The sequence below is a fragment of the Thalassophryne amazonica genome, chromosome 16 (assembly GCF_902500255.1).
Source record: "Thalassophryne amazonica chromosome 16, fThaAma1.1, whole genome shotgun sequence".
Lineage (NCBI taxonomy): Eukaryota > Metazoa > Chordata > Actinopteri > Batrachoidiformes > Batrachoididae > Thalassophryne > Thalassophryne amazonica.
In genome coordinates, this window is record NC_047118.1 from 24,813,666 (window position 1) to 24,826,330 (window position 12,665).

The 12,665-nt window shown below is 40.3% G+C and overlaps 1 protein-coding gene across 1 annotated transcript in view; it reads right to left on the minus strand.

Moving 5' to 3' along the window:
* LOC117527999 (protein phosphatase 1 regulatory subunit 29) overlaps positions 1–12,665 on the minus strand; it is a 96,987-nt gene that overhangs the window by 50,945 nt on the left and 33,377 nt on the right. The window lies entirely within an intron of this gene.

Sequence of the window (12,665 nt, forward strand, 5' to 3'; positions counted from 1 at the left end):
TACGCTAGTAACATTGTCAAATCAGTTTATGTTAATTTTGAAGTTCAGGTGACATAATATATCCCTCCAGTTAAATTTTAAAAATGCTACCCCTGCCATATTTCACCCTGAAACACATTCTCCACGCTCTTTCTCCCGCTGTCTCTGCAGATGTCCCTGAAGCACAGCATCATCAGTGAAGGGCAACATCTCACACTGGGAACTTGAACTAACTACCACGTTTTTCACCGATTAGCATCCTGAAAGAGATTCGTAATCTACAATTACTCCATTTTAGAGGCGGGAGTGGCGATCATAGCAGGACAGTGGAGATTAGATGTATGCATCAGTGCACTTGCACCACCTGTTTACTCCAACAAAGGAACAACAGATTTTTTTTTTCAGATTTGCTTGTGTCAAAAGCTGAGATTGTGTAACAGTTTGTGCCTGGTCAGCCCTGACCTCATCTGAATAAATCAGGGAAGTCTGAATATATTTTGTATTCTGTGCATTTTGATTCACTTCTTATAAATTAATCAGACTTTGCAGCCTTGAGGGTGTGGTGACAGCAGGCTACAAACACAACAACAAATGATAAACAGTGACTCTGTTGAATCCCTGTCACCGAAATATATACTCATTCTCATTCAAGGAGAGGAATACCTCAGCAAATTACACTGTGATATTCTTTATGGGGCTACAATTGATGCCAAGAGATAAAACAAAGCAGGTAAAACTTATTTTTGTAGCATTCTACAATCTTATATAGCAGATATTGTTGATAACATAGGCATACGTACAGTACAATTTACATACGGATCGGATCCTCAATTCAAATCCCAATCAGACCAGAAAATTATTAAGGTGCTTTGGGCAAGGGCCTTGATTCCCAAGTGGCTTAGTGTGTGAGTGTGGATCAGTGTGTGAGTATGTGTATGAACGGGTGAATGTGAGACATTACTGTAAAGCACTTTGAGCACCCAGATCATACTGAAAATGCACTATATAAATGCAATCCATTTACCATTCGAGAGACAACATAACTGCCATCCAATCAATAATCTGTCCATATCTCATAGCTGCATATGACTAGATACACCAAATTACAGTCAGTTATTTATCATATTGATATTTATCATCATGCAAATCTGGAAGCCCCTATGTTTGTTTGTTCCTGAATTATTGTGTTAAATCATTCACATTAATGCACTGAATACCTTTATTCGCAGTGGTGGCCATTCTTCAGGTGGCAGGCATGTCTACAGTATATTACAAAAGTTAAAGTAAGTTTTTGGATTGCTCTGTGGCATCAAAGTTAACTAATGCTTACTCATTTTATCCTGGTTATATCGCTTTTAAATTTGGGGAATTACACGATAAGTGGATATATTGTTTCTGGGTTATCGTGTTAACAGTCTGGAGAAGGTGGGCTTATTCATTCACCCCATGCATTGTACAGGATGCACGCATATGCAGAGAATACCCCCCACAACACAATGCAGCTACATGATCATAGATGACAGAGAATGTTAATAAAGTGTGGATATATGCATTGAGATTTGGTGCATGATGTGCAACCTAGTGGTGAGACACTAATTGCTGTGCTGAGTATTCCAAAACACTTTGGTTTCTGAATCCGGACAGAAAATGTATTTTCACTCCTCCCATCCTCTCATCCTAATCTTGTGCTTGATCACTCCTCTGCTCTTGCAGGAAATAATCTGTCCACTATCTTACTTACACTTTGTTCTCTCTCTTGCATTCCCAACCGCACTCCATCCTTCCTGATCTTAAGCTCCATGCTCTATTCCTTCTTAAGTGATCGTCACACCTGCCTGTCATTCTCTCACTCTATCACCACCTCTTTATTTTCTTCACGACTGCTCTGCTGTGAACCGTCTGAACCGGCACCTATTACTTTCCCACCTGAAAGCACGCTTATCAGTCTGATCCTAACCCCGTGTACATAAATCAAGCCCCAAACCTGTGGTGAGGAAAACTGAAGCCACAGTGGAAATGCCATATCTTGCGGTTCCTTGAATGGCTGCTTGAGTCATTCCCCGTAGACACCCGTGTTAGAATTCACAACTATTTGGCAGAAAATAAACATGTTTACAACCTGGTACAAAACAGTGGTTTTGGTCTCTGTAGCTACACTGAAAAAATAGAATGTTTGAACCAACTTAAAAAAAGTGTTACAATTTGTAAAAACCTGAATGAATTAAGTTGTTTGAACTTAAGTTTGTAAATTAGAGTTGATTTAACTTTCAAACTTAAGTTCAAACAACTTAATTCATCCTTTGGCCTCAGGGTGTATGGTTTTCTTCAGGGTGTATAAAGCCATATTCATTGGTGAACAACTTGATAACTGATAGTATTGGACAGTAAAGATCATAACTCTGAGATGTCAGACCACCCTGATATAGAATCGTTATGGAATATTGTGATGCTATAATTATCCTACCACATTGTAATGCATATTGTACTCAGTGAAATTTTACTTTTTATGATGTATTGTTTTTAGTTTTGATGCAAAGACATAAAATGCAATGAAATAAAAATGGAATGGACGAAAGGTAACGTGCATTTTACATGATGCAACAGACAAGGTCATTGGTTGGCCAAAAAGTATTTTTTTTTTTTTGCTAACGTTTTGGTAAAATAAATATCAAATTCCATACATTACTACATTAGATGATGGACAACTATATTAGGGAGTGTACTAAATATGAAGAACCCCAAAACAATCATTCTAATCCAATTACATTGGTTCCGCAAATCTGATTGGTTAATTCTGTGAAATTTCAAACCATAAAATATCATGTTGACGGTGGCAAAATATTCACCTGTTTCACAATTAATGTATTACTCCGCGCCATGACTGCACTGGTATGCAGATGTCAATAATGGCGCTGTCAGCTAACGTGTCGCTGGTAAAACTCAATTTGCAACCATAAAATCCAGCATTAACGTTCGCAAATCATCAGACACAACAGGGTTATTCCCTAATTTATATAGACATATTCAAAGTCAATGGGGTCATAAATGACCCCACTCAGTCACTGAAATTGCTTGGTCACTTGAGGGTTTAAATCCCCTTTCTTCGCCATTCTGATTGTTGGTTTGAACTTCAGCAAGTTGTCTTCACAATGTCTAGATGCCTGAATCCATTGAGTTTCTGCCATGTGAATGGCTGATTAACTAACTATGTGTTAACTAGCAGGTGTAGAGACCAGATGGTCTAATGTCAAACATAAATAAATAAAATAAATGAAATAAATAATAATAAAAACAGACAGACAAATAAATAAATATAGTTTTATGCAAACATTTGGGCACCCCTGAACATTTTCATGATATTTGTTTATAAATCATTGGTTATCTGGATCAGAAATTAGCATATAGCAGATAAACAGACTGACATTTGAGAAGTGAAATGAAGTTTATAGGATTTACAGAAAGAGTGCAATAATTATTTAAACAAAATTGGGCAGGTGCATAAATTTGGGCACCCTTGTCATTTTGTTGATTTGAATACATTTAGCAGTAATTATTGGAACAGAAAATTGGTTTGGTAAGGTCAATGACCCTTGACCTCCTTACGCAGTTGAATCCAATCATGAGAAAAGCTTTTTAAGGTGGCCATTTGCAAATGTTTCCCCTTTTTGCATCTCTCCTAATGAGTGGCAACGTGGAAGCCTCTAAACAACTCTCAAATGACCTGAAAACAAGGATTGTTCTACATCATGGTTTAGGGGAAGGATACAAAAAGCTATCTCAGAGATTTCAGCTGTCAGTTTCCACTGTGAGGAACATAGTGAGGAAATGGAAGACCGCAGGCGCAGTATTAGTTAAGGCCTGAAGTGGCAGGTCAAGAAAAATCTCAGATAAGCTGAAGTGAAGGATGGTGAGAACAGTCATAGTCAACCCACAAACCTGCTCCAAAGACCTACAACATGATCTTGCTGCAGATAGTGTCTCTGTGCATCATTCAACTATACAGCGAACTTTGCACAAGGAGATGCTGTAAGATGCTGTAATGCAGAGGAAGCCTTTTCTTTGTACACACCACAAACAGAGTCACTTGAGGTATGCTAAAGCAGATTTGGACAGGCCAGCTTCATTTTGGAATAAGGTGCTGTGGACTGATGAAATTAATGTTGAGTTATTTGGACATAACAAGGGCCAATATGCATGGCTGAAAAAAGACACAGCATTCCAAGAAAAACACTTGCTACCTACAGTAAAATTTGGAGGTGGTTCTGTCATGCTGTGTGGCTGTGTGGCCAGTGCAGGTACTGGGAATCTTTTTAAAGTTGAGGGTCACATGGATTCCAGTCAACAACAGCAGATTCTTGAGAACAATGTTCAAGAATCAGTGATAAAGTTGAAGTTCCACCAGGGCTGGATCTTTCAACAAGACAACAATGTTGTGTGGGCCGCCAGAAGAGGATGTACTGCTGGCCCACCACCAAAGGGCGCCCTGCCTGAAGTGCGGGCTTCAGGCACGAGAGGGCGCTGCCGCCACGGACACAGCCGGGAGTGACAGCTGTCACTCATTAATTCCTGACAGCTGTCACACATTCTTCATCATCGCACTCCATAAAGACCAGACGTCATCTCCACCTCATCGCCGAGATATCATACTTCATTGGAGGTAATACTCTCAGCCTTTTTGTGAGATTTATAAATCTGTTATTGTGAGTGTTTGCAGGAGAACCAGTCGTTTTTGCGGAGGCTGTGCAAGACAGCGCTCCTTTTCATCTGAGACCGCTGCAACATATTGAGTGAGAGGTGGAGGTGGCATTCCCACCGCTGTTGTTACTGGGTGTACACACACCCACACTTGACTTTGTTCTTCGCCAGCAGTACCAGATCCGACAGTCGGGGACGGTGATCACCTGGGAATTCGGGACTTGGCGGCTCCAGTATTCACCAGGTTCTGTGGGGGCGGAAATCGTGTAGTTCCGGCTCTTCTCAGGACAGACGTCTTCTATCCTCGAGCCTGCCCACACGTCACCTTTGTAATTTGACTGTAATTATATTCTGAGATTGTCTGTATGTTCGTTGTGCACGTTTCACAACATTAAATTGTTACCTTTTGGCTCATCTATTGACCGTTCATTTGCGCCCCCTGTTGTGGGTCCGTGTCACTACACTTTCACAACAAACAACCCTAAACACTGATCAAAATCTACTAAGGCATTCAATTTCAATTTATTAATTTATATAGCGCCATCTCACAACAGAATTGCCCCAAGGTGCTTCACACACAATTCATAACAACAGAGTAAATTAAAATCAAAAAGGGCACAATAAAAAGGTAAAACACAGTAGAATAAAAAGACATTACAAAGCAAACATAAAATAAATAGAATAAATTAATGATAAGACAGTCTTAAAAAAGTGGATTCATGCAGAGGAACAAGTACAATGTTTTGAATGGCCATCTCAGTCCCCAGACCTGAATATTATTGAAAATCTCTGTGTGATTTTCAGCGGGCTGTCCATGCTCGGAATCCAACAAACCTGAGATGTTTTGTAAAGAAGAATGGTCCAAAATACCTTCAACCAGAATCCAGACTCTCATTGGAAGCTATAGGAAGTGTTTGGAAGCTTTTATTTCTGCAAAAGGAGGATCTACAAAATATTGATGTATTTTTTTCTGTTGGGGTGTCCAAATTTATGCACCTGCCTAATTTTGTTTAAAGAATTATTGCACACTTTCTGTAAATCCTATAAACTTCATTTCACTTCTCAAATATCAGTGTGTTTGTCTGCTATATGATATATTTAACTGAAATTGCTGATCCAAAGAACTAATGATTTATAAAGGAAAATCATGGAAGTCATCAGGGGTGCCCAAACCTTTACATACAACTGTAAATAAATAAACGTCAGTGTTTTTACAACATGCCTTTGCAAGCTAAATCTGAAACTTTACCTCTGTCTGACCCAAACAGTCGGACAAAGACAGAGGTAGCGACTGCTGTAATGAGGTGAATCCAAGTCAGAGCATGTAGCTCCAGAATGAATTATAGATTGAAAGCTGAAAGTAGTTATCATGCTCTGTCTGCCTTGAGATATAGAGAGTTGAGGTCAGATATGAGAAGTGGGTCATGGGGAAAGAAAGAAGTGGCGTAGAAACCAACAACCCAGTGTGAGGTGTACAGTCAGAATTTTTAAAAATGTTGTCTATCTATCTACAGTGCCCTCCAAATGCATTTGAACACTTGGTATTTCACACATTTAACTGGTTTATGCCACTTCAAATACAAAATATATATAAAATACAAAAAAAAAAAAAAAAAAATTCTAAACTGATCTTCCTTGAACTCAAACTGAAAGCAAATCTCTACAACTGAAAGTTCAGCTACAGTTTGCTAGACGGTACATAAAGCAAGCCTAGATTTGATGTTTGGCTAAAGAAAATCTTCCTCTATACCACTTCATCGTGAAGCTGTTTAACTGGTGATACAAAATGCAAAACATGCACTATTCACAGTTCCTCCAATCACAGCAGGGAAGGGTGTCTTGGTGGCTTTCCTCACTCTTGTCCTTCTTGCACAGTCACTCAGTTTTTAAGAACTGTGTACTCCATATAGATTTACCATAGAGTGCCATGCTGTTTGAATTTCTACGGAACTGATGTAAGACATAATCAGTGACTTGGAAATGTTCATGTATCCATCGTCTGGCTTGTCTGAAGAAAACTGGCAATAAAACTGATTATTTACAGGTATTATACCAAAGCGTTTAAATTTTTAATTTATTTATATCAAGTGTAGAGATTTGCTTTCAGTTTAAGTTTAAGGAAGATCGATCGATCGATCGATCGATCGATCGATCGATCGATCTATCTATCGATCTATCTATCTATCTATCTATCTATCTATCTATCTATCTATCTATCTATCTATCTATCTATCTATCTATCTATCTATCTATCTATCTAATCTATCTAATCTATCTATCTATCTATCTATCTATCTATCTATCTGGGTGACAGTCTTTCCTTCCCGTCTAATCTCTCGTGTATGTGGGCATATGAACATATGGCTTGTGATAATGCCCGAAACAGAAGCTGGTTGTGAGAACAAAGCCTTTGATTGTGAGAATGTTGGCTTTACTCACTGTGATAACCGTCACTTCCACATTCACACGTCTGGAAGCCAACCACTCTTCAGTTACACACAAAAATAGAAAAGTAACTCAACAATTTACCAAAATCATATAGTTTTGTCAAGAACCGACATGGAATTTTTTTGGAAATAGTTTGCCTAAATGATATGATAGGCATCTGTCGAGTTTGATTCCCTACAATATTTAATTTGTGCTTAGCTGTGCTGTAGAGTTGTAGCTTTATAAATACATAGATATTTAGTCAATGGTATGTGAAAGGGAGACAGAACCCTTGAGACTATGTCTCAGTCTCAGTTTCAACATGGACTCAGAGTTTGAGATGCGTTCCTGTGAAGTCCGCGAGGGTTTAGGGCTGTGCCAGTGACAAATTACCAAGCACACGAGGCTTCTTTCACAGACATTTTGAGCCCTTTAGGCCAACTTTCTGTAAGTTGGCATTTCTGCAGACAGTCCGTGCATGTACTCACATCAGTTAGAAATCTACTGCCCAACCGTTACCAGAGCATGTACTAGAAGTTAGCAAGAGGGCCATAGGGACATGATTCCGACATTCCACACAGCCACAACCTTATCTGTCATTTGATCTGGAGATTTATGTTGCATTCACACTCTGACAATTAACCTGGTGCTTGCTGATGAAGAACAAAAATCATCCAGCGTCACAATCCATCAGACTCCACAGGCGCTAAGTCAGTGTTAGTCATGGAATGCTGATATTTGTCATGGTCTTCATGCAAAAATGCTGACAAACATTGAGCTCTACCACCTCTACATCACCTATGCTAGTGCGCCGTTACATTCACTTCTGGTGGCCTGTGCTGGCCAATTTTGGAGGCTTGATGGGGCACACAACATCCTCTGGACCCCTTGGGAAATAAGAAATATGTAGAAATATTAAGAAATGTGAAGGAATATGTATAACCGGTCTCAACCACACACCACTAGCAAGGGACGGAATCGTACACATTGAGATTATATAGACTGTGTCAAACACTGAGTCGACGATCACCAATGCCAAGCTATGCTACTGCTCTACGGAGTGAGTTACTAATGCACTCACCGTCTGATGGTGAAAGTTGAACTACATCAGTGGAGCATCTCAAATATAGAGCTCTGCCAGTACAACGTTGCCCTCCGCTTAGCTACGTCAACCTGCATTTAAGAAATTTCGACCCCTAAGTGAAACATCACAGTGATTTTTGAGAATCTGCTATGTCAGAATCTTCTTCACATCATAGTGTGAACAAACCATTTTAGGTGGTGCATATACCTATGTTTACCATGTAAATTTCTATTTTGCAATAGCAGACTTTTTAAATGGCTCATGATACTTACTAAATGTATGCCACTAGAGTATGGTTGTAACACTCGAACCTTTGTTTGTTAGTAGGCCCATTTGGATGATCCTTGCATACCTCTGGAATTACTGCATTAAAGGAATGGTTACTTAAGGAGACTCAGATGATTGCATTGTGAGGAACCATCAGCTCCAAAATTATACCCAGGTGGTGTGTTTCTGTGGGTATGATTCAGCACACAGGTGACTAAGCGTGACGACCCCAGTAGTTTGAGGAGGCCAAGGGGATGCCCACATTTCACATTTCATGTGGCTGCTGTAAACAGATTTCAAGTGACGGGAATGGATCAGTTTTCAGTTTGGGTGGTTGCAATTCAGGACCCAGGTTGGTTCTGTAGTGTGATGGGTGTAGTTGGATGGATGGATGGATGGATGGATGGATGGATGGATGGATGGATGGATGGATGGATGGATGGATGGATGGATGGATGGATGAGATTTATTGTCATTGTCATTACAAGTGCAACAGCAACAAGAGTACGATTTGTGAGAGGAAAGGGTTCATTTGAGTTTATTCACAAAATAATGTCAGATACAAGTGTATGAAAAGCATGTGAAATGGGAAACCATAAACTATCTAGACCTGGAAAAATAGGGGACCCAGATAATGAACAAATAATATTTAAGCATGTCCTTACTAAGGGCCCCTACACACAGAGTACAAATAAGTACAAATTAGGGCAAATCACAGCAGAACAGCTCGTATGAGCGAACCATGTCAAGCCGACAGGCAAGTGTGCACAAAACCATTGCAGCGGGAACACAATGCGAGCAGCTGGAGCATGTGTAACCACATCGCGCAGCTGCTGTAAAAAAAAAAAAAAAATTACATTTCACCCATGGGATTCGAACCTGCAATTTACAAAAGCTGTGATTGCCAGCCAGAAACTTTACCACTGAGCTACCATCGCTGGCCTGTAAAAGGTGCAGACAAAATGCCTGAAATCAACAAGGAGATGGACGTATTTAAAAAAAATAAAATAAAACCACACACTATAAAAACAACACTGCATTTTACTGAGTCCTCTTATCAAGCGAGCAATACAAGTATGAACTGTCTGTTCCTCTGTAGATGACCTATGGTCACAGATGTGCAGTCATGAAATAACATGAAATGAAAAGCAGGGCACCCTTATGTCCACATCTGCTGAACCCGGTGTGTCCAGCCGGCCCCATGCGTCACTGGCCCAACACGCATGTCTTGTGGACAGTGCGCCACAGAACAGACACCACACCATGTGAGATAGAGGTCACATGGGTGACATGACATTCAGATCATCCACTGTGTGTTATGATCTGACGGTCTGTATCACCTTTGGCAGCCTGTCAATGTGTGTGTCTCAGATGACACACTTTTCCTCATTTGTTGCTCCAGTTTTATTATCCTGCTAATGTGTGTAGTGGGAAATCAGAGAATCCACCCCCCCCCCCAAACACACACACATTCACACATTAATACACACTCATGAATGTACACAGTTATCAGTGAGCTAGAACTACTTTAAAAACAGTAAATGCAAACTGAGATGGCACAGCCCATCGCAAAAGCAATATATATATTTTTTATGTATTTCCACATGAGTACAGCAAGGACACACATGCACGTGTCCATCAAAACAAAGTACGTGTTCTGCAGCTGTGACATCTAGGACCACAGATGTCAACTGCTGCTGTTGACAGCCGGCCACGCCCCCTGTCCAGTCAGCGCACAGACCAAGGTGTCACTCTGTGATGAGATGAGAGGCATGTTGGGGGGGGTGGAGCGGGGGGAGCGCGCAAAATACACGCACACATGTGTTGTGGGGGGAGCTGACACTCTGGCACGCCACATGTGTACTTGGCAAGTTCACAGTCGTGGGGGCACTTAGACAAATTTCACATCCAGCTCGAAAGTGATTGTCTGCTTACTCTTTTTGTGCTAACAGCGAGAGTGGCCACAAGTGCTAAATGAGCGGTGTTAGATGTTCGTGTGTGTCACCTGGAATTTGGCCGACACCTGCCGCGAGAGGGATCGAATGGGCTCTCAAAGGGCACACTCTGTCTTTCAGGCGCTGGTGTGTGTAAATAGTTGTAGCAACATGTGTACGAGGCGTTAGAGGCAGCTCCAATTTTTCACAGTTGGCATGCAATTTCTCCTTTGTGCGCTAGTCAACATAGATCGTGTCATGTGTGAAGGAGCCCTAATGCATGACCTAAATAATAAATAAATAAATAAATAAATAATGACTACCAACTGAAGCCTGTCCCTAGACTTCTTTTACAGTGCTGTTATAAAATCTGCAGACAATCAGGAGTGATCATTTCATATTGTGAACTGAGAGTTCTTCAATATTTCATCCAATAAAGCCATTCAGACATGAAACAAACAACTAATAACATTCCTTTTGGATCACAATAGAATCATTTTACACTCTGTAAAAACACCTTTGTGCATCTTCTGACATGTTGACTTTTTGAGATGTACATGTTCCAACAGCATTCTGTCTTGAGAACGACATGGCGTGCACTCGCGGTTTAGCACTGCGCCACAACCGCCTCACAGGTCGCTCTGATTCTAGGCTGCCTTGATGAGATAACCCTGACATTCATCCTGCGTTTAAAATAACACTGGGCTAAGTCTCAGATGACACACTGTTCCTCATTTGTTGCTCCGTTTTTATTATCCTGATAATGTGTGTAGTGGAAAATCGGAGAACCCCCCCCCCCCCCCCCCCACACACACACACACATTCATGCATAAATACACACTCGTGCATGCACACAATTATATAAGTTAGAACTACTTTAAAAACAGTAAATGCAAACTTTGTGATGGCAAATTCAATTATTTTAGACAAAGATGTATGGAAAAGACACAGAAAATAATAAAATGGAACACGTCTCCCATCACTTCAGATCTTTGCGGTTATTTTTGTTGTCGTCTGTGAATGAAAGATTGCGCAAACACTGAGCGTAGTCCTTTTGAAGAATTCTGACATAGAAAGATATTTGTCACATTTCTTTGCACAAAAATGCAACAATTTCTTCAATAAATAATATTGTCCTGCAAGCTGAGATACAAGATTCTGATTATTTGCATTGTGCAAACTGATCCTGACTGATGAACAAAGGATTAAACAAAAGACTGTCATGCTTCAGTAAAAAAAAAAAAAAAAAAAAAAAAAAAAAAAATCATAAGGGTATTTGAAAAATTGTGGGCTTCAGGTTGTTCACAAACAGACAGATAAACTGTCAGCATTTGGGGTTTTGGGTTGTTGTTTTTGTGTTATGCATTAGAGTGTTTTCTGATCATGTTCTGTGTGGTGATTTTCTTGTCTGTCTTTTTTGCTTGGGGTTTTCTGTCTCTATTTCTCTTGTCTGCCCCTTGGTGCTCGGTGGTGGGCGTGACCCTCTGTCTTTCCACTCCCATGCCGTGGATCTTTCCCTCACACCTGTTCCTCATTTTCTGCTCATCACCTTCCTGTATTTAAATCTCACCTTGTCCACCTGGTCCCCAAATTGTTTGTCTCATCCTGCTTGCTTCTCAGTGTTTTCATGACCACCTGCTTGGTTTTGGATCATACCTTTGCCTGATGAATTTGTTACCATTGCTTATTCTGGACTGCCTTTTTGTGTACCGAATCCTGTTTGTTACTCCAGTAAAGCTTTTGGAACTAATCGACTCTGTGTCTAGGATTGCCACCTTTCAGAAATGAAAATAAAGGACGCCAACCATGGCTCCTCAGGGCCACTACCACCACCCAAGGAGTGGTATATTTAATTATGAAAAAAGCATTTAGTCATACTTAAAGCCTTAATTGCTTTAACACCAAATTGTTAATGATAAACTGTGCAGTCACTGAGGTGTGCAATAATAAATATAAATATTAAGGAAAACAGACCAATTATTTTTAATCTTTTTTGCTTCTTTGGATGTGGTGGAGTTTCCTCCCTACAGGACCCAATGCGAGGTACAGAGATGACATTGGCAGCCTTTAACATTTCCTGTGTTTTATTTTGTTCATTATTCAGTTTTTATGAGTGTGTGTGGGACATTTATGAAAAGTACCTCTGATCTTGATCACAAGTGATGGGTCAGTGGAACGCGAGATGGGCCGGAGATGGGTGGTATTGCATTTGCTTTACCTTAATGTTGTGATGAAAAGTGAGCTGAGCTGAAAGGCTTTCGATCTAATGGTCAATCTTC